The sequence below is a fragment of the Ambystoma mexicanum genome, chromosome 2p (genome assembly GCF_040938575.1).
Source record: "Ambystoma mexicanum isolate Mex_15411 chromosome 2p, UKY_AmexF1_1, whole genome shotgun sequence".
Classification (NCBI taxonomy): domain Eukaryota; kingdom Metazoa; phylum Chordata; class Amphibia; order Caudata; family Ambystomatidae; genus Ambystoma; species Ambystoma mexicanum.
The window spans coordinates 570,577,821-570,599,577 of record NC_090923.1 but is presented as its reverse complement, the minus strand read 5'-3'; the positions used below and the strand labels follow the sequence as shown (position 1 = coordinate 570,599,577).

The 21,757-nt window shown below is 45.2% G+C and overlaps 1 long non-coding RNA gene across 1 annotated transcript in view; it reads left to right on the top strand.

The window, feature by feature from the left end:
• Positions 1-12,840, top strand: part of LOC138566566 (uncharacterized) — a 57,341-nt gene extending 44,501 nt beyond the window's left edge. The window contains exons 2-3 of the long non-coding RNA XR_011301965.1: positions 6,764-7,097; positions 8,665-12,840. This is a non-coding gene — a long non-coding RNA (uncharacterized lncRNA). The remainder of the gene's footprint in view (positions 1-6,763; positions 7,098-8,664) is intronic.
• The last annotated feature ends 8,917 nt before the right edge of the window (positions 12,841-21,757 follow it).

Genomic DNA, 21,757 nt, shown 5'->3' with positions numbered 1-21,757 from the left:
CAGGCAAAAAAATGGATGTTGAATCTTGTTCCTTCATATTCGGTGGATAGTCATGGAGTGGTAAAGGGAAAGTATTATTCGATTTAGAAATTCTAACATTACAAAATGGCATGTAAGGAGACTGAATACGAGAAAATGACACTTATTGAAATGCATAATATAGCATAGTTATCCGTCCCCATAAATCATTTTCCTATGTGGGTTCTACAAAACAAGGACTGATGTTTAGCAAAAAAGTCATTATTTCAACAGCTATTCAATCACATAAATATGGAAAGTACTATAAGTGGCATTTACACCGAAAATACAGGCGTAAAGCTAAATCCGGAAGCGTGACTCACCTGTGGCGGCATTTTCACGAGTAAAGTCGGAATAGCATTTGGGAGCAATTTCCGAGTTGATCTCAGTTGATTCCTCTATGTGTTCAAGGATGTGTCGTACATATCCGGTGAGAAGTGGAGGCTGCAGATGCGTTATCGATGACCCCTCTTGTCCGCCAAGACTGGGTTGACTCTACCTTCAAGCTCTTCCGATGGATATCCGCAACGTCTGACCCATTTTCTTATTCGATCAACAATCTTGGGGAATACATGCATTGTAATGCCTTCGGATTTGTCATGGGTCTTCGAAGGGCAACCGAAAATAGAACATGCAGGAATTGTTGTAAATTCTGCAAAATAAAGGTCAACATTATTAGAAAATTATTTTGCATAAGCATGTGAGAAAGAATGAATTGGACCATACATTGTTCATTGCACGCTTTCTTTTGGGCACCACAGCAAAACCAGTGCAGCGTGTGCGGCATTATTATAGGATACATTTCACAAACGATTCATTGATGTGTTGAAAATCAGAACATATTACTCGTCCCTTGAATGTTCTATCATCCACGAAATGGAAACATGCTTATACTATAGACACGGTCCGCGAAGGATGCAATACGATGCCAATTGACACTGAAAAAAATTGATATATCAATAACATAACAAAAGAAACTCAAGTCAATAGCAATGATACAAATTAACATAGCACTACGGAGTTAGATACTTCGGAATAGATATAAATTTACAAATGAAGGAGATATGATTAGGATACATGCCCTTACCTTGACCAACAAACAGTTGGATTCAGCAAGCAGAGTAATTAGTGGCAGGAGAACAGGGAGATGTTCATAGGTAGCACACTGACGAGTTCACTCAAAGCGGTCACAGAGTAGCACGTTCACGAGTTGACTTGCAGTGCTCAAGGATGTTCATATGGTAAATATCCAGTGGTTTATAAAGAATAACAAAAAGGGGTGTGTTTGTGAATGAATGACGTGTATATGTCATGGCATTATGTACATTGCTGGGGAGCGGCATGCTTCAGGGGAGGCCTGCCTGGAGACACAGGGTCTGAGGAGGCCATGTGAGCAATGGCCCCTGGGCGTGGGATACCTTTTGAAGTGTACATGTTGTTTGGCACCCTGGCCGTTTGTCCCCCTGACAGCACCCTATGGCAGCACACATCCACTGGCGCGAACTGCCTTTGAGAGTAGTGGGTGGGATGGATAGGCAGGGAGGCGTGCAGACAAAGCACCGGAACACTGCTGAATGGAGACACACTTATGTGGATTGCAGGGGCACGGTCTGCTTCAGGGGAGGCCTGCCTGGAGACACAGGGTCTGAGGAGGCCATGTGAGCAATGGCCCCTTGCCGTGGGATACCTTTTGAAGTGTACATGTTGTTTGGCACCTTGGCCGTTTGCGCTCCTGACAGCCCCCCATGGCAGTGCCCATCCACTGGCGCGAACTGCCTTTGATAGTTGAGGGGGGATGGATGGGCCGGGAGGCGTGCAGACAAGGCACCGGAACACTGCTGAATGGAGACACACTTGATTCACTTAAAAACTGAAACAACCATTGATAAAAAATATGTTGTGTTTTATTTGGTTTCTTATTTTGATGGCACAAAAATACTAGACATTGTAAAGGTCTGGTTGCAGCTCAGCGAGGGAATATCCCCTGTACTGACCACTGTCACTGGGGAAAGTTTGTCTAATGGCGCCAACGACACAGGCGGGTATAACTCGATGAACGCGGTGTCCAAGCCTCCCATGAAGGCACCATGTGTACGAACGATAGGCCACCAGCCGGTACCACCTATGAAAGAGAAAGATACAATCTGTTTTTAAATGACCAAGATAAGTGTATTAAAACTTAGTTGTCAATGACAATTCTTGTATGGAATGGCATTTTTGCCAGGACAAATACTAACTAGACACTGCACAATATTGAACAACTTTTATGTGACTATTATTAGAGAATTGCAAGACTAAATGGATATGACAATGATATCTTGAAGTTACGAGAATATAGGGGAGAACCATTAAATAGTAGTGGCCTAACTGACATCACAACCAGACTATACTTACTCATTACTTGGATTACGAGGGCGAACTGTTGCGTGAAGTTCGTGCATAAGCACCATCAAAATCCTCAACACGGACCGTTTGAGACAGACTGCCATGAAGACTGGCAGCTCAGTAACGCTTTGCGGCTGTGGACCGCCTTGCGATATGTAGGACAAGCATCCAGAGTTTTCTCGGCAGCAGCAGTTCTCCACCTCGGTTGGCATTAGCGTGCACTGATTGCAGCTTCACCAGGTAGAAACACCGTCAATGCGACTAGGCCCAGGCTCTTCATCTGTTGAAACGTCCGCCCAACTGTTGTCCAAATCCCCATCGTCTACAGTGCTTGCTCTTTCCAGTAATTCCTCCTCAGAATACTCTGGCTCGTACAGGTAGGGCATTATTGTTGCCATTGTGTGGTAAAGAAATTAAAATAATTTATAGCGGTCATACTGGTATCTGTTCAGACGGGCTACAAACAACGAAGGTAGCACAGAAACGAGTCACGGAATACTCAAAGAAATACAGCGAGAGGAATGGAAAAGAAAATCTGCTGTTGTGTGTTGTGAAACGCTCTGTTTATACTTGTCGAGGAAAGAGGCTTCCTGCCGTTTCCATGGCGACATGTCATTAGCTGAGGCGCAGAGAATGTTGACACGAGACGTGCTTTGGCGTTGTGAAATGGGCAGTACGCCTCTAGTGATGTCAGGCTCAGGGGCGGGGGATATGATTTCATGCCGCAAACGCAGGTCACAATGGGCGATGCGGAAAGTGATAAGATTATCACAAGAGGACCGCTCCCTGCTGCCTGATTTTGCTTGTGTTCAATAGACGAAATCTCAGGCAAGGTGCATAGGAAATGTTTGTACGATCGATCGAATTATGCTTAAAAGCACTTGGCCGAACCATAGGGACAATAATATTTTCTGACCGAACCATTCCTTTTAGAAATTAGCGGATAAAACTCGGCAGCGGTCTTTGCGTACTGCGGACATCCAAAGTATGATTACTTCCATCCGCGCCAAATGTGACACTACCACATTAACCTCATTGTCTCTTCATGCCCAGTAATTTTTGGAAGCCGTCAATACAACTGCCCGCTACGTCTAGTTCAACCCCATTCACTGCCCCCTGAACCCTGGTTTACGGACCCACTGAAGGCGGCTTGTCTTAAACAACACCAATCCGAACGTAAATGGCAGATAGATTACGATCCCATCAAGAAAATGAAAGCCTGCTCTACTGCCTAATCTGCCACCATTAAAGCAGCTAAAGCTTTATACTATACAACTAAAATCGAGTCCTATCCAAAAAATGCTCTCCATCTGATGCCATTCCCTTACGGATGGCATCAGATGAAGGATATCGCCCCTGACCTCCTAATTGACATTACTACTGCCATCAACAACTTTTTTCAAACTAGATTGGTCACACAGGAATTGAAGATGGCCAGGGTTGTTCCACTCCTGAAAAAACCTACCGTTGGATCCCACAGTATCATTCAACTTTCATCCAGTTTCTCTTCTTCCTTTTCTAGCTAACCTTCTTGAGTCACTGGTGTCACCCCTGCTCTCTGCTTTTCTAGAATCATCCAACTTCTTTGACTCCGCTCAATTTGGCTTCTGCCCCGGCAGAGGCACCAAGAGCATTCTGGTCGCTGTCCAGGACGACATGGCCAGGCTGGTGGACACAGGTGGAGTGGGCGCCCTAATTCTGTTAGACCTTTCAGCGGCATTTGACACGGTCGATCACTCCATCCTGTTATCCCGTCTTGCCCAATTTGGTATCTCTGGGCAAGTGCTGGCTTGGTTCACGTCTTTCCTGACAGATCGCACTTAGACCCTCTCCATGCCGCCTTTTCTGTCCAATCCTTATCACCTCTCTTGTGGAGTCCCTCAGGGCTCCTCCCTGCCTCCAATCCTATTTAATATGTACGTTTGGGCCCTTGTATGCCTGATCCGCTCCTTCAGCATCAGATGCTACTCATATGCCGACGACACCCAGATCCTGATTCGATTAGATCTCGATTAGGCTGAGGTGTCAGCGTGCCTGCGGGGGTGTCTGGCAGCCGTGGGAGAGTGGATGAACTGCAATTGGCTCAAGCTGAATGGAAAGAAGACCTAGGTGATGGTGGTGGGCTGTCCCCCTAATCCCACTCTCTGGATTTCCTCTTTCTGACCCGTCTCATTGGGTCCTCTACCGATTCCTGTTGGTAAAGTAAAAAACCTATGGGTCATTCTCTTGGCCACTCTAACCTTGGATAAACAGATCACTGCCGTCTGCCAAGCCGTTCATTTCCAACTCAGAGTTCTTAGTAAGGTGGCCCCTTTGATTCCAGCCTCACTGTGTCCCCCTGTGGTTGCGGCCATGGTGCTATCACAATTATATTACTGCAACTCATTGTATTTGGTGCAACCTAAAAACCAGATGAAATGATTGCAAACCTAGCAGTGTGGGTTGCAACTGGATCACTTTTTGGGGCACATATCACCCCGGTGCTCCGTGCTCTTCATTGGCTCCCAGCGACTTACCGTATCGAATTCAAGGCCCTGTGTATAGTCTATTGTGCGTTCCATGGACATAGGGCTGAATATTTGCAAGCCAAGTTTACCCGATACCTCCCAAGCCGTAATCTTCGCTCAGCCTCAGCTGACTGTTTTGTAGTACCGAGGTTTAAGCGGACCCGGGTGGGTGTTCGAGCATTTTATGTGGCAGCGTCAGTCTTATGCAAAAACCTTCCGCAGGTCATTAAAAAAGTCTCGAACTACCTGGCCTTTAAAAAGGCTGTTAAAACCTACCTATTTTAGTTAACTCCAGCTCTGCACGGGTTGCTCCCTCCTCTCTACAGCGCCAAGATAGGCCATGTGGTTTTCTTCACTGACAGTCAGGAAGAATGCAAAAGGTACTATGTTTGCAGACCTTACCCTTCTAATATGTTCTTACACTACTTTCCATAGGGTTCAGCCAGCCTGAAACACAGCAATCATGTCTGTGCATGAAGATAATCATTTAGGCTATGAACACTTTCTGATAGTAATGCTACTTTTTTGCTTCCTTTACTTCCCCTGTATATGCTCATATTTGCATGTGTTGTGGTCTCTTTATGTTTTGTGTATGGTAGTACAATTATGTAGTAATTGAGGCATTCTTAGCTACTTATTACATGTTTCACAGTAAACAAAACTCTGAAACGAAAGCATTCATCATTTTACTATCCAACATGGTAAGATTTTCAATATTGTATCCCTAATGCATGCTGCAGACAATGCCTACGTTTCTACATGAGTTGGATCATGTACTGGAAAAACTCTGTAATGCAATGCTGCTTATAGCAATGCATTGGGTAATTAACTATTTATGGCATGATAGTTCTAACAATGGTGTATGATAGTTTTCTGGCAACTTTACAATGGTAATCCCTTGTGGAGGCTTTGCATGAAAACTAAATACACATGTGATGTCATCAGTGATGTCATCAATGACATTTGTGATGTCATTGTTGATGTCATGGGGGTTAGTCTTTGCAGTGCAGTGGCCAGCGCGACTTATGGTTGCTTAGCTTACCATAACTGGCGAATTTCTGGGGTTTTCTGGTTTTACCTGTAACCATAACGTCCCTGTAACAACGTATTTCCATTGAATTTCATAGGTTTTTACTAGTGCAACTTAACCATAATGTCGCTTTAACCATTTTTTTTCACTGAATTTCATATGTTGTTACCAGGATACCCTTAGTTTGTAAAGATGTACTGTACAACATACTGAACCTGCTGGCACCATGTTAATGCGCACAGCAGTTGCAGACTATGCGTCTGGTTGCAGACTTTGGGTGGAATCCAACCAGATCAGAAAGGCAGGGGCTCTCTAACGTAGTGGTACCATTCAGCAAACACAAGGAACATATACAAACAGCACCATGTACATTAATTGTAAGGGAAAATAGAGGAGGTCTGCAAACTGTGTACTTATGAAACAGACAGCACAAAGGCATAGGGAGTACACCATGACGGAATGCACCAACAAGAGAAGTGACGTCTGCCTTCAACAATCTTACCTCACTGCTACTTTACATGGTAACAAAGAACGAACGGGCAGAGTAAGGACTGGAAAGTACTAAGACCAGAACGTCACTACAACGTAGTTAGCACACTGAAGTTTGTCAGATAATTGCTCAGGTGGTGCACTATACAATAGTTGAGAAGCATATCATTTCTTTTTTTACTCAGCAAGCACCTTAGAGTGGCTGGAAGAATATTTCCTTCATGACGCAATGACTTATGATAGTAACCCCATTGATATGCACTGCAGTCTGAAATGTAAAATATTTAATATATATTGCTTCATGTACATCTAACAGATTTTTTTTCTTTAAAAGAACATATTGGAAAGGAAAGCAAGGCAGCACAAGCGCCACCCCTTCCACAACAGCATACGGGCACAGGAAAAGAAAGAAACTCTGTAAATAGCAAACTGGACAGCCTGGAAGCCAAAATGGAAGAATTGGTGAACAATTTTGCCGCCTTAAAAGATGACGTACAAGGACATATTATGGTCAAAATAAAATACCACTGCCCGATCTGCACATGTACCCCTTCCCCATTTCATAGCGTGCCATCCCCTCAAAATCTGTGTGATTAGAGACGTTACGCTGATACCTCAATCCCTTCCTCCCCTCACGACCAACTTGTGCAAATCCCCAATTCCCCACAGTAAGTATCCACTTCTGCTACCCCCTCCCTTTCCTAATGGTATGTATGAATGTGTGGAAGTAAACGTTGATACGTAAATTGTTGCCGAGTGTATATCTGGCTTTTCCTTTGGTTTTAAAATGTCATTATGACTCAGCGGCGCCCAGTACTGGTGGGAATGACTGCAATTAAGCAAAAGGGAAGTGTCCTACTGACACCACACCTGCCCAGCCTATCAGCAATCACAATGGAAGCATCTGTACCACACCAGTACGAACCGCATGTCCGCACCTTGTGAACCACCTATAACTAGTTGTGGGATCCGAGGTTTGTCCGTTGCACAAGTACGCACATGCGTATCTCTTCCTTATATCTCCTGGTAACACCGCCCCTGTTCAGCATATGTGAAGAAACTTGTGACAAACCTTTGAGGCGCCCACCCACGTCCTACAGGTAGCTGTACACATAAACATCCCACCTACTATACCCTACAAACACCCAGCGTGTCCCAAAACGGTTTGCGCATGTGTGTCGCACTATTAATCACTGCAGAGATCCCAACGGTGTGCATAGGACACCTATGCACATGTGCACAAAGTATTCCACCCAAAACACGTCCTGCGGACAGCCGTCACAATCGAGAAGATACGCAAAATCACCATGGAACTGCACCCACGCTCTGCGTGGGCCCTTATGTCACGGACATGATCCGGACCCTCGAACAGTGGAAAAGTGCAATGTTCTGCGATCTACGGAGTGTTATTGGGAAATTACATGCTTACAAAATCCCCACAATGTTCCATTGCACATGTATGTATTGGGTTCAACGATGTAGGTCTCTTTGCCGGTTGCAAGGTCTCCGCAGCAGCCCTACAAAAGGTCACTTCCCAGAACTGCTCAGCATTCTGTTTGTAGCTTTTCAGAACAGAGTAGTGGCCCACATAGCTGTGAGCTGTAACTGAGTGTGGAACAATTTCTGCTATGCTACATTATCTTTGCAAGTAATAGCAACCATGTCTGCCCGGCTCACTATGCACAGTAATGGAGAGAAGTATTAACGCCCCTTCCTGTGAACCACACCCTCAGTATGATAATCCCCCCTATCCCATTCCCACGGGCAGGATGCTGACAGTGGTAGTATGTGGCAGTGGGCTTCCCCAAGTACTGCTAGGGCTGTGCCCCAGTAAAGCAGTAACAGCCCTTCTTTCCTTTCCACTATCTTCTTTCAAGCACCCCCTAATTCGGTACTGATAAATAGTCACACACGCATCCGCCAATTACAGTAAAGAGCTCTCCATCTAACACTATCAGGTCTGAACAACATTCCTCTGCGTAGACACCACAACCAGAAATGTTATTGTGCAATCCCTTAGCCTCCACAGTCCCATTTCAATGCCCGCCATCCTCAAAAGCCCCAGATGTAACTTTCGTGCTGTGTGCAGGCATGGGGGGAAAAATTGCAACCAGGGTAGGGGATTTCGTCTTCAGTGCTGGCTCTGAAAAGAGCCTTTTTTTTAAATGCTTCTAGAGAAACACCTTTATTTTCGGTTTTTATTGGGTTTTCTGTTTTCTTCTCACATTCTTACAGTAAACTTTTCAACGCCTCCTGTATGTGGTCAAACAAAAGAGCATCACCAATGCTGGACAAAGAAATGCCATTTGTATGGAAACACACCGCATTTCAAGAATGAATGCTGTCATTGTTGCAGAAGAACATCCCACGAGCGGACAAAAAATCACACATGCTTCTGTTAATGAGACATCTTCCAGCCTGTGGCTGGGAACAACATGCATTAGGATAGTCCCATTCTATTCTTGGTGGTATGGCAGAGAAAAACACCTGGCCAGTGGGAAAAAGCCTCTTCACTGCCTTCATCAACCTCTTCAGTTGATGGAACAAACGTAAACAAGTCATGTAACCCAAATGCATGCCGCCATAATGCAAGACGACAACATGCACTGGAGCGAAACTGGCTACTTGTCTGCAAAGGTCAAGCATAATGCTGAAACTGCGGACATGGATTGCGTACCACAATGCGTCCACTCCTTCCAAACTGAACTCGACATCAACAAGACTTTCCTGGGCATACTTGTGCAAATCTACCACAAAGGCATCACCTACAATCAATACAATGCTTTTCTCCATGTCAGTCCTTCTCACTACGCAGAGTAAGGAAAAATAGTTTTACCGCCCCTTCCTGTGAACCACACCCTCAGGACCTGATTGGATAATCCCCACAGTCCCATTTCCATTGGCCCACATGGTGAGAAGCACAGACTGTGGCATGTGCACTTCCACAAGTACCACGAGGGCCGTACCCTAGTAAAGCAGGAGCAGTTCTTCTTCCCTTTCCACAATTTTTTGTCATTGGGTACTGTTAAATAGTCACACACGCATCCACCAATCACAGGCAAGACGTCAGCATCTAACACTGTCAGTTCTTTACACCACTTCATATGTACCGTTACACATTCAGACTGCAAGTGTCATGTAAATCGAAGGCACCTCCAGTACAAAGTTCAGTAACACTATCCAAGACTTCTGCATTCATGTTTACGTGCTTTCACAGAACCTTGTTTGTTTTTGCGCTTTATCTCAGTTTGTGGAATATATTGACCCACTCAACAGCATTTCCCCACATCACCAAGCTGCATTTGCGCAAGAAACAGCAACATGGCTGTGCTGGCTCCTGTGCGCACCAGGACCTCAAAACTGCGTTTTTGCAGCAACAAAAAGATGGCTGCACCGTCCTGCCAAGCACATTTCAGGCAGGATGGAACAAGGGGACACAATGAAGGAGCGTGCCAGTGTGTTCTGAAACATATAAAAGTGAAAAGGCAGCACTGCTTTTCTGAAAACCCAAAATTCCCATTCAAAATGAAACATTTTGACCCTTTAAAAATGCTGCTTTGTTGCTAATTCCATCTGTTCTCTCTTAAACCTGTGTGATCAATAAGGCCCTGCCATGCCCAATATATTTCATTGTGCCTGAGCCAAACCAGGCATAATTCCTGAATGACAGGCCCTGTCAAACTAACTCTGAGAGAAATCAACAAGGAACTTCACTTTTTACTCGCACAGGAACACACATTTATTTCTTTCCAAAAGTATCCAAAGCTCAGCCGTTCAAAGAGACTCTTAACTCTCTGAGCCAGGTCAGTTTAACTATATCTGTGCTTCAGACAAAACTCCTGCTTTCAAGAAAATGTCTTTGGCTGCAAATACAGTGTGGAAATCTGATGGAGCTGCCAAACCAAATTTAAAGAAAGAAATGTTAGCTTTTCAGCATACATGTAAAAATGGGCCTTTGCAAACTAAAGAAAAAAATGGCCCGTTTAAAAAGGAAATTGTTGAATGAAAGCTTGCCTTATTTAGCAATGTGAAGGGGTTGTGTTGGGGGTGAAAATACACTCATAGGCTATTTTATTCCACAGGTTTGTTTTAATTTAGGACCCAAAATAAAAAAAGATTTTAAATCACATGGGCTGAATTTGCAAGCTCTCAAAAATCAGCAGATACCAACACCTAAATCATAATTACTAGGATGGAAAGAATCTAGGCTAGGCTAACCCACGGACAATGGGACTCCCAGGGCAAGAAAGTTTGACGTGTGAAGGGGCAATAAACCTTCAATTAAGCTGAGAAACCCCCACCTTGCTTTGAAGGAAATGACAGTTGTTTGCAGTTGAAGGAAGAAAAAATAAATGATCCAGTGACAAATGACTGCCATTTGTTTCCAAATACTATTTCATAAATAAACTTTAAAGACTTTTATCTCTGCAGCAGGACTTTGTAAAAATGTAGAATTTTTGCAGTGTAAAAGTGAATTATTGCACTTTCTTTTAAGACATGGTAGAATTCACTGACACCATGGGGACAGAAATGGCAAAGTACGTCGAAAGTACAAGAAAAGCATCCATGTTGCAAATGCGAATTTTTGTACATACATCCCTTATGATAATCCACACCCATTGAAAAGCGCAAAAAACTGGTAGAAGGGCGAAACAAGGTCTCACGGACTGGAGGATTGGACTACAATGTGCTACACAAAATATGTAACCTGTGTATATACTTTATTAAGAGATTGCAATTGTATAAATATATGTTTGTGGCAAAATCGGATTTTAGTTAAAGTAACTGAGGGAGGTTTTTGGACATTGTAAAACTCGCCTCATAAATCTGACATCATTTTCCTGAAATTCAACCAGCTGAGAGCGAGGCAGAGACTATCACCCTTGTCCAATCCCATTTTAGAGGTGTGTTTAGTTAAGCCTGCCCCACTCATATACATTAATGATGTCACTATGCATTATAAATAAGAGTCCCTGACAAGACTCTAGACACACACCCTTCCTGACATTCCTGCGCTGCGTTCCTGTTCCATCCATCCAGACTCCAGACCCCAACTACAAGGCCAAAGCATTGCTGACCCTACTCCAGGGCCCACTGCAAAACCCAAGCTGTCCTGATCCTATTCCCAGCAAAGCCTCAATTCTGAAAACCGACTAAAATCCCCAAATAACCAAAGGGGAAAGCTGTGGTGTTTTTGGGAAGCATCCTGATACCCTAAATGCATGCATCCTGCAAACCTGGCATCCAGCTGACCTTTAGTATTCAGTGACCAGAATTGCCACTTCAGTCCAGTGCCATCCGGTGACCAGAACTGCCCAGTTGTTTGCCAGGCGCTCTGCCGTATAGTGACCAGAACCGTTGACTGTCCAAGAATCTCAAACTAAAAGTGGACTGTGAGTATTTCACCACCCAGCAGAAACCCATAGCCTATCTTGTCTTTGTCCTTATCCCACTCTCTAAATCATCCTGTCCTTATCCTGCTAACCTGTTAAAACTGTCAGAATCATTCTTGCAACCCTGCCCTTGATTACTAGTGCTAGCGCTATCTCTTTAGTAATTTGGTCTTGTGTAAATCCTAAGCCATTAGTCCTATTTCGAGTGATCGGACTGGTTCCGCCAAAGTTGGGCGCTGGGGTGAGAGGGGTGAACTCGCAAATCAACCCTGGAGCTTACTGTGTCTCTCTTTGGTGGCCTAGCCTGAATATGCTAGTGTAAAGTAAAACTGTTCTTGTCGCAACTGATTTCCTTTCCTATTTCATAGCTCCGTTTTTCTCAAAGCACCCCTTTTTATATCTTGCATAACTCCTTCAATTTACCAGCTAGAGACTTACTTTCACTTCCATATTGTACCTGTGATCTATAGCTATTCCCCAACCAAACCGCACTCCAAATCAGTGTATTTCACCCGTTTTTATTAAAAACCGTTTTAGTAATTTCAGGCAGGAATTGCAAAGTTTCCAGTGTGTCATTTTGCTGCAATCTGTTTTAAACTTTCCACTCATTTTCGAACTGTATGCTTTTCATAATCCATTCTTTGTGATTGTTAGTGTATTTGCATTGTTAGTTCAGTGAGGAATTATATTTGCTTCAAGGTTTTTAACACACATTAATTATTTACTTGTTCATTTCCGAGTGTCATTTTATAACATTGCAAGGGGTTTGAAATCCGTTTTCTCTCTTATTTGGGGAGGGAATGTCATATTTTTATTCCATTTCTTGTCTCTTATTCCTGATTACCTGCTGCTTTTGTTTATCCACTCAGAATTGATTATTTGTGGGTTGAAGGAACATTGCAGGGGGAAATTCTAACTTGGGTGCTATCTGTAGCAATCAAAAAGTGCTCCTATTCTGCTGTGCAGTGTATATGTTCCACTAGAAGGTTAAAACCAGTGCATTTAAAAGTTTATGATTTCTTTTGAATTTTAAAATAAATATTGTATTTTACCAACCAGCCTACTTCATGGTCCATTGTGACCCGGGGTATTTGAAAAGGGTGTGTGATATGAGTGGTGTACCATCTCAATATTGAATCAATAGAAAAAGATAGGCATTTCACTCATGCACCGCATACTAGGCCGAGACCAAGGTGTGTCGCCTAATTGAAATCCTTAACAAATTTGGGGGCTCGAGTTTGGTTGCCACCCATGACAGTCTAACACAGCAAAGTAATCTGCAAGGTAGTGATACTTTGTGTGATGGGAATACTGGGTTACACTGTACAAGTGCCTCCCTAAAAAAAATACTCTAAATACCAGGCCTGTGTCTAGAAAACTAAAACTAAAATAAACCCCAAAATAGACAAAAAAGCAAGGTTACCCTTACATAAATAAATAAATTAATAAAGAAAGAACATGTCCAAAATGACTCTAGTAGAAATCAATATGGCTAGGGAGCACCTTCTGCACAAGCTATTTGTCAGTGGTGAGTGGCCAGAACATAATGAAAAAGCCTGGCTACAAGAAATAACACAACAGGTCACTGCCATGAACCTGGACATGTGGCGGGACTGTGGCCTATTACACCAAGCTCTGAGTGAATTATATATGACCCCAAAAATGAAAGAGCAAATAAAAATTGCCAGAATCACGGCCTACATGTATCTCCACATGGGAGTGATGCGGAAAAGGCATGAGGAAAACTGGACTCTTTTGCAGCATCAAGTTGAACTGTTAAATAAAATCCAGACGGATCTAGATTTAGCAGAACAAAAATTACAGAAGAGCCAAGAGTTGGAGGTGGAAATTATATCATAACATTAAAAGAAGATTTTGCTCTCCAACAGCAAAATAATGCAGATCAAGAGGCCCAATTAGACGCATTAAGACTAGAGTGTTAGGAAAAGGTTGACTCTACAGAAGCTGACTCACCAATTGACCTGTAACAGGGCCTGCTCAGAACAAATAACCATGTTGCAAGACCAGGTCGAAAAATTGGAAGAGGAAAATAATAAATTAATTATGATAGACCTCCACTCTCAAGCAGAATTTGATCAGGAGCGCCAAAAATTAAATACCGCCAAGCAACAAATGGATGACCTGGCTGAACAGAGAGGCACCCTAAATCAGGAGAAAGACGCCCTGTGACAGAGTATGGGAATCTACTGGAGCACGCCAGACTGGTAGAACGTGCTCTGGAAGAGAACACCCAGACCAAAGATGCAAAAACTCAGGAGGTGAGTCACCTGCAACAGAAATTGTCTCATTATTCCCAAACCATATAGGAAGCACAGAGAGAAAATTAGGCCCTCTGTGAAAAGAATGATGGGCTCCACAAAGAAGTGGAAGCGCCAGATCGGGTCATAGAGGCCAGTAAAGCCTTGATAGCTGAGCAAAAGGTTAAGATCTTTGCTTATTATCAAGAAGTATGGGCTGAGAAGGAGAAACCAGCAAGGTCGGAGAAAGAGGCGGCTAGATTTAATCCTAACTGGAGGGACTCTGAACAGGTGGAGAGGGACAGGGCGACCCCTGATCATAGCATAAGGACCCGTGTACTAAGGGACTCAAACCCATTTAACACTTTGTACACTGCTGACTTCATGGATAACGGTTCACATCAACCGGAAGCCATGAGGCCATCAGAATTTAATAGGCCAAGCATGATGGAACTGACAGGTCAGCTCTCCACAGAAAGTGATGGACAGGCGTCCCTGTATAGATACCCAAACATTAAGGCTGATGTCTCTGACCAGGAAGTCTCCTATGAGGGGAGGGTCAGGGAATTAGATCCACAGAACTATTACTTTCCAAGGGACAAGTTGGTCCAATTTGATGAAAAACCCAGTTAAATGAGGCCCAAAAAGAGCATCCTGAAAACCTCTACCCAATTAGGGCAGTGGGGGGGATACTCTGCCAACCCTGGGAGCAGGGAAGAGTCAGAAGACTACTCTCCTGTGCACCACAGGGATGGAGAAACTAGGCCCCACCATTCTGCGAGCCCCTCTCAAGCTCGCAGAATCTGGAAGAGCCTAGATGATCACCAGGGGGCCTCAAGTAGTAGCACCTCTGAGTCTGAGGGCGAGTGGACTCGGGTGACTAAGGCAAAAAAAGCAAACAAACTCAAGAGGATTATGGCAAAATACCACATTAGGCAGATTAAGGCCCTTAGGAGTGTCATAACCCCATACCATAAAAATGCTAAATATTCTGTTTGGGAACACTTGGAACTCTATGAGCAGATGATGGACACTTTTCATATGAAAGACAACCAGAACTGCAGAGAGTATGTAAAATGGACATTCTCGCCTGAGTACTCCTGTTTCTTTGCTGGACTGGGGGACCAGAACCATTCAAGATGGTCCACCTACAGGGCGGCTATCTTGAAACACTTTTCCACCCACAGAAACCCCCAGGTGGCCCGCAAAGCGGCCTACAATCTACAGTGCGGGGAAGATCAGGCCCCACGAGAATTTGTGCACGAGCTAAAACGCGCCTTCGCACAAACTACTAGGAGGGTGCGCACGGATAGCAGGGAGTTCATAACTACCTTCTTTCATGCACTCCCAAAGTATATCATGACCCAGCTGGTGAGGGATTTCCATGACAAAAGATCTCTGGACTGGGCCATAGAGCAGGCAACCCTCATTTATGAGGTCCAAAAACCTGCAGAAAATATAAATCTGAACAAAAACATCAAACCAGCCAACACCCCTGCTGCTGCAAAGGTGGTGGAGGTGAAGGTTGCCCCCATTTTAGGCTTAGAGATGGGGGAGCCTAAAAATATACCTGCACAAAATCAGAAAAATCAAAGACCCACAAGGCCTTCAGGCCAATCACAAACAGGTGGCAGTCAGGGAGGTAATCCCACAAATGGGACCCCTAAATCCCCTGATTATATCAGCCCCCGATCCAAGGGCAACAAACCAATCCTGGGGTATGTATGTACTCCCCCAGCCCAAGGGGGGGATCCAATAAGGTAAGTGCTGCCCTGGGAAACTTCCCTCCTAACTTCCCCCAGAAGGGCAGTAATTCCCCAAATGCTGGGTTAAGTTTCTTCCTCGATACTCACAAAACCCCAACCTGCAGGACAACCCAGCTTTCATTCCATGATTTCAGGAACACAGACAACCCAAACCGGCAGAGGGGAGGCCAAGGGTGGAGGGTTACCAAAATTCACAATATCCAGGGTACTACGGGAGAAGGGATAGTTACCCTTCCCGTGATCCACCCAGGGTTGATCAGAGACCCCGGTACCAGCCGGAACGGGTGTCCCAACTGGAGCACCAGGTCCAAAACCTTACCTAGGATCTGGGTCGCATGTTGAGGGCTCAACAGAACCCTCAGATGAAAATGACGGCTCAGAACCCCACAAACCAAGGGTCTGGTACCCCAGAACAGTGACAGGGCAAGAACCCTGACAACTCACCGGTTGCAGAGGAGGAAGCACAGGGGGAAGTGAGGTGTAAAGCCCTAGAGGAAGCTTCCTTCCTTACTCGTGAAAAGCCCCTGGACACCCAGGAACCGGAACAAAAGTCTCCAGCCCCTGAAAATCTGCAACTCAAGGAACAGAGGGTGGGTAGGAGAAATAAAGAACTCAAAAAGACCCGTTTTGTGGAGGAAGTTAGTGTCCTCCAATTTGAAGGGGAAGAATCCTTAGAGGATTCTGCAAAAAAGATCTTCTCCTTCAGGGACGGGGGAACTCCTCCCAAAGAAAAATGGGTCCCAAGAGATTTACATGAAGACTGGGTAGATGTGGGGACTAAGTCAGAATCGCCCATCCTTGAACCCCAGAATGAGCATTCAGGAAACCCAATAGTAACGGAGGGATCCCAAACCTCACAAACCAATTCTGTTGACTGCCTCCAAAAAGGGTGGGGCAGCCCAGAATCAGAAAAAGGGGAGCCCAAATATCCAAATGTCAAATTTTTCTGACCGATCCTCAAATTCCCACACAGACTTATTCCCAAACTACCCTGTGTCGGAGTCAAAAATAAGGAAATTGACCACCCGGCTTGCCCTAAGTGCACATTATCTTTGCCCCCTTGATGAGAAGGAAGGTAGATTTTATGGCCGGTCCAAGTGCAGGGGCAATGTAAATTATCCGCACTGGTGGACACTGGATCCCAAGGCACTCTTCTTTTAAAAAGGGCCTTTGAGCAGCTAAATTCAGGAAGGTGGGACAGATACCAGATCCCTCTCACCTCTCTTCCTGGACAATTCCATAACTTCGATGGGAATGAAATTCCTGTCGAGGGGACTGCGGATTTGGAAATAGAAATTGGGTGACATAAGGTGAAACACCCTGTCATAGTCGTGACTCCAGAGGGCACACCCTGTCTACTGGGGAATTGCATCCTGCGCAGTTTGTCCCCCCTAATAGACTGTGTGAACAAGGTCCTCTTGACTCAGACTAACAGGCCAATAAAATTGAAACAGAGTGTCAACCATGTTATTTTAAATGGGACATGCCACATGGTTGAACAAAAACCTGATCAAGTTGAGTTTCAGTTCCAGAACAATCAAATACCTGATGTGACAGTAATTGCTGTAGGACAACAAACTGGTGATGGAAACCCCTCTCCATTCCTGAAAATCAACCTTCCTTCCAGTTTCAAGTGGCATTCCACACTGGAAGGAAATACTTTGAAATGTTACACCAATTCACAATTTGAAAATCCCAATTCCATAGTCAAAAGCGATGAGAAACCAGCTCAAGTTTAGCTGACATTCAGAAAATTAGAGAACAGTTATTCATCCCTATTCAGGTAAATGAGGGGAAGGTATCTGTTCTCACCCGAGTGTGTGTGAACAATGGTAAGAGCTTCATCAGCGAAGCCATGTTCCGAAAGCTCCCAAAAGATCCAGCTATTCCCACATTTAAATTGATCGATAAGTGGGAAATCGGCCTGGAAACTCCCAATTCCAAACATCTCCTGCCTAGCAGGTGTATGCTCAAAATTTCTATAGGAAACAAAAGCATAGTACATAATTGTTGGGCCGTGCGAGATGTCCCTGCTGCATTCTATTTAGGCTGTGACATTCTCAATCGTTTTGCCATTAATTTGGATCTGATAAATGACAAAGCCTGGTCCAGACTAGGGAGTAATCCCATGGACTTTGAGGATTCAGAAAAAGCATTTCGGTCCGCCCACCTGCTGCCGTATGCAGTTGAAGTTCAAATTGGAGAGGAGGTCACCATCCCAAGACGGACACGACTATTCCCCCTTGAATTAAAAATTAAAAGAAGACAGAAACTGCCAAATCCTGACGCATATGTACACCTCAATGCCCTTCTCCAACAGCAGGGTTTGGGGCTAAACCCAACACCATTAGTCAATGTAGAACACAACACCATTCCAATATTGATGGATAACAGCGACCTTAGGAGTATCACTCTGGGCGCAAGCACCATTATTGTAATGGCGGTTGATGGCCGACATTTTGCCATGGATCTAGGTAATGAACTGATAGGACCGATCCCCAATGACTGCTTTTACAGTGATAGTGACAATGACTCACCACCAGGCAGGATCTTCACCCGACAAGGAGGGAATTTCCTGGTGTACTCTTCCTGCCCTTACGGGGAGGAAGAGGTGACCTGTGACATCAGGCAGGATGAGGTGATCTTCCAGGTCCACAAGGACTGCCTTTCATACCTGAAACCCTCTGTCCAGGTCAAAACTCTAACCAGGGACCTCTCCACTCAGCTGGAGGAGGCCGCTAAGATAGCAAAACTGTAAGTCTTTCTAGGCTTCAGGCAAAAGGTTGAATAATGAGTCAACCTAGCTGATGCCTGTGAGACTCCGGAGCAAAAACAAAAGTTGAAACAGGTTTTCTTAGATTTTCAAGATCTTTTTGCGGTGGACTTGTAGGACTGTGGTCGCACCGAAATCCATAAAACAATTCCCACGGACCCTGGAATGACTCCAGGGTTTGTGAAGCAATACCGCTTGCCTCTCGCATCCATGGAGTCCCTGACGGAAATCATCAAAACCTCGAGTCCTGTGGGATAATTCGTCCAGTCCACAGCACCTTTAATAATCCGGTGCTGGGGATTTTAAAACCGAATGGCCAGTGGAGAGACTGTGCTGACCTGAGGGAGCTAAATAAACAGGTCCACATGTCCCGATGGCCTCTCCCCTACATTGACCAGGGGCTGGCCCAGATCCAGGGGTCCAAGGTATACACTGCCATTGACCCGACCAATGGGTACTGAACCGTGCCTGTCAGTAGGGAGGACCAATATAAACTGGCCTTTACCTTCGGGGTCAGCAGTACACCTGGACCCGGACTCCCATCGGATACATCAACTCCGGCAACAAATTCAACATCTTCCTACATAAGACCATGCCCGACTTGGGTGAAAGGGGTAACCTGGACTGTGTGGATGATGACTTGATAAAACGCTCAACAGTGGAGGAGCACATAGCAGAAATCCGTTATGTTCTGACACAGTTGAGGGTTGCCGGAGTAAAACTGTCCTTTCAAAAGGCGCAGTGGCGCAGAACCCGTGTCAACTTCTTGGGGCATGAAATAACTCCTTAGGGTCTCTGTCCCCAGGAGAAGAAAGTGGAAGCACTCCTAAAACTGAAAGACCCCACAACTCTGCGTGAGCTAAGGAGCCTCCTTGTACTGACTAATTACAGTAGGAAGTTCATTGAGGGTTACGCAGAGATCACAAGACCCCTGATCCATCTGTTGAAGGGGGGTCAAGTCGGAGTGGGGTCCAGAACAAGCCGAGGCAGTAAAGCAACTCAAAAGAAGCCTATTGTCACGACTTGCTGGCACCGGCGTTCCCTGTGGCAAGGCTGGAGATTGCGAGCACTCTCCGTTTCCCCCTCTTCTAAAATGGCTCCTCATCCTCTGGGTTACGGTGCAGTGTTTTCTCGTTCGCATGGCAGACGTCCTCTGACGTCATCTCGTTCTCTCATGGATTCCGGATATGGCCCAGCAGAGCCGAAGCTCAGTGCGTCGCTACTCTCTACAGACGCTACGTGAGTTCGCAACTAGGGAGTTTATTATTCTATACCTTATTCCTATGCTTACCTTTCCTTCCTGCTCTTTCCTACAGCCTTGCCTTTCTGCCCAGCCTTCCCGTTCCGCTGCCCACGAGTCTACAGGAAACTCCGGTAGCCTCCCCTTCCAGACACGTTAGGTACATCACCAACCATTACATTGATTCCTCTCGTACCTAGTTCCTTCACTCATCTCTTGTTTACTTATCTAGAATCCGGACTTCGCCGTGATTCTGTGACCAGATCCAGTGAATCCTGTAATCTTGAGAAGCTGCAGTCAGCGGATAAAGCAACCGATTCAGCTCCACATCGGTTCCAGCAGGGTTTTTTCCCCCAGAAGGGTTTCCCTGGGATCCCTTGCACAACCCTTCGTTTCCCTCTTAGGGAGGAGGGAGGTGTTAGGGGCCTCAGGGGACTCTCCATTTGCCTCGTTGATTGCTGCACGAGACAGGTTAGTGTTCAATCATTACAGCTAGCAAAGCCCTAAAAGAAAAAGGCTTAGGTACACATCATGACTACTTTACAGGCAGCCTTAGACCAAGTGCAGCAATTAACGACCGCAGTACAAGGATTGTCCCATGAGGTACAAGCCTTAAAGCATGAAAATGCAATCCTTAAACAGCAAATGTTAATTGATAAAGCCCCCACTAGTTCAGAGATTCCTCCTGGCCCTCTACCAGGTGGGAAATACGACAGAAACCCGCATTCTTTAAGGGAATTTTTGGATGCATGTACGGTGCAATTTGCTTTTAAGACATCCTTCTTTCCCTCGGACAGAGATAGAGTGGGATATATGATTACTCATCTCACAGGTCCCGCGCTAGCTTGGGCCACGCCTATTGTCACTTCCAACAATGCCATATTGGACTCTGTGCCTGCTTTTACGGCGAGCCTAAAAGCTATGTCTTCTCGGAGGGAATACTATGTCTCCTCTCAAGAGAAACTTCTAGATTTCAAGCAAGGGTCTTTAGGAATCCTAGAATTCATTACCCGTTTTAAACAAATGGCCCTAGGCACATCATGGGCCGATGATGCGCTTATTACGTTGTTTAGGAGAGGGGTTAATGAGGAGTTGAAGGATGAACTAGCTCGAGTTCCGAGACCAAACACATTAGCTGAACTAATTTCGTTAACCATGCAGCTGGACTATCGGCTGCAAGAAAGGCTCACGGAGAGGAGAAAAGGGAGAAGTCATCGCTCTGCGCCAGAATTAGCATCCTCCCCTAAAACAGCTACTCCGGACGAACATATGCAGTTGGGCACTACACGGGGTCCTCTGACTCAAGAGGAACGCGCCCGCAGAAGAAACCAGGGACTATGCATGTATTGCGGCTCTTCTGATCATGCCGTGCAAGAGTGCCCAGTCGCTCCTCTCAGAAAACCATTTCGTTCGGGAAACGCCAGACCTCAACCGTAAGGGGACCTACGGTCGGGGTAACAGATACAGGTTCCCAATCTCCTACAAGGTTGTCTCCCTCGCTGGACATGGTAGTCCTGCGTGTCACTTTTTCTCTGCCAGATGAAAACATTGTTACTGTCCCAGCCTTGGTTGACTGTGGGGCAGCTGGTTTGTTCATGGATGATTTTTGGGCGAGAAAACTGAATATTCCCCGGTCTCCCAAAGCAATCGCTATACCTGTTGAAGGCGTAGACGGAACCCCACTAATATCGGGACCTATACGAGAACAGACTCACACTTTGAAGATGTTCATTGGATCACACAGGGAGGACACCGTATTTGATATAATAAAAGCAGCTCACTACCCTGTCATTTTGGGCTTGCCATGGTTAAGACTACATAACCCTTACATAAATTGGGCAGCCGGTTCCATTTTTTTAGGATCAGAATACTGTACCCAACACTGTCTTGCTGAAGGA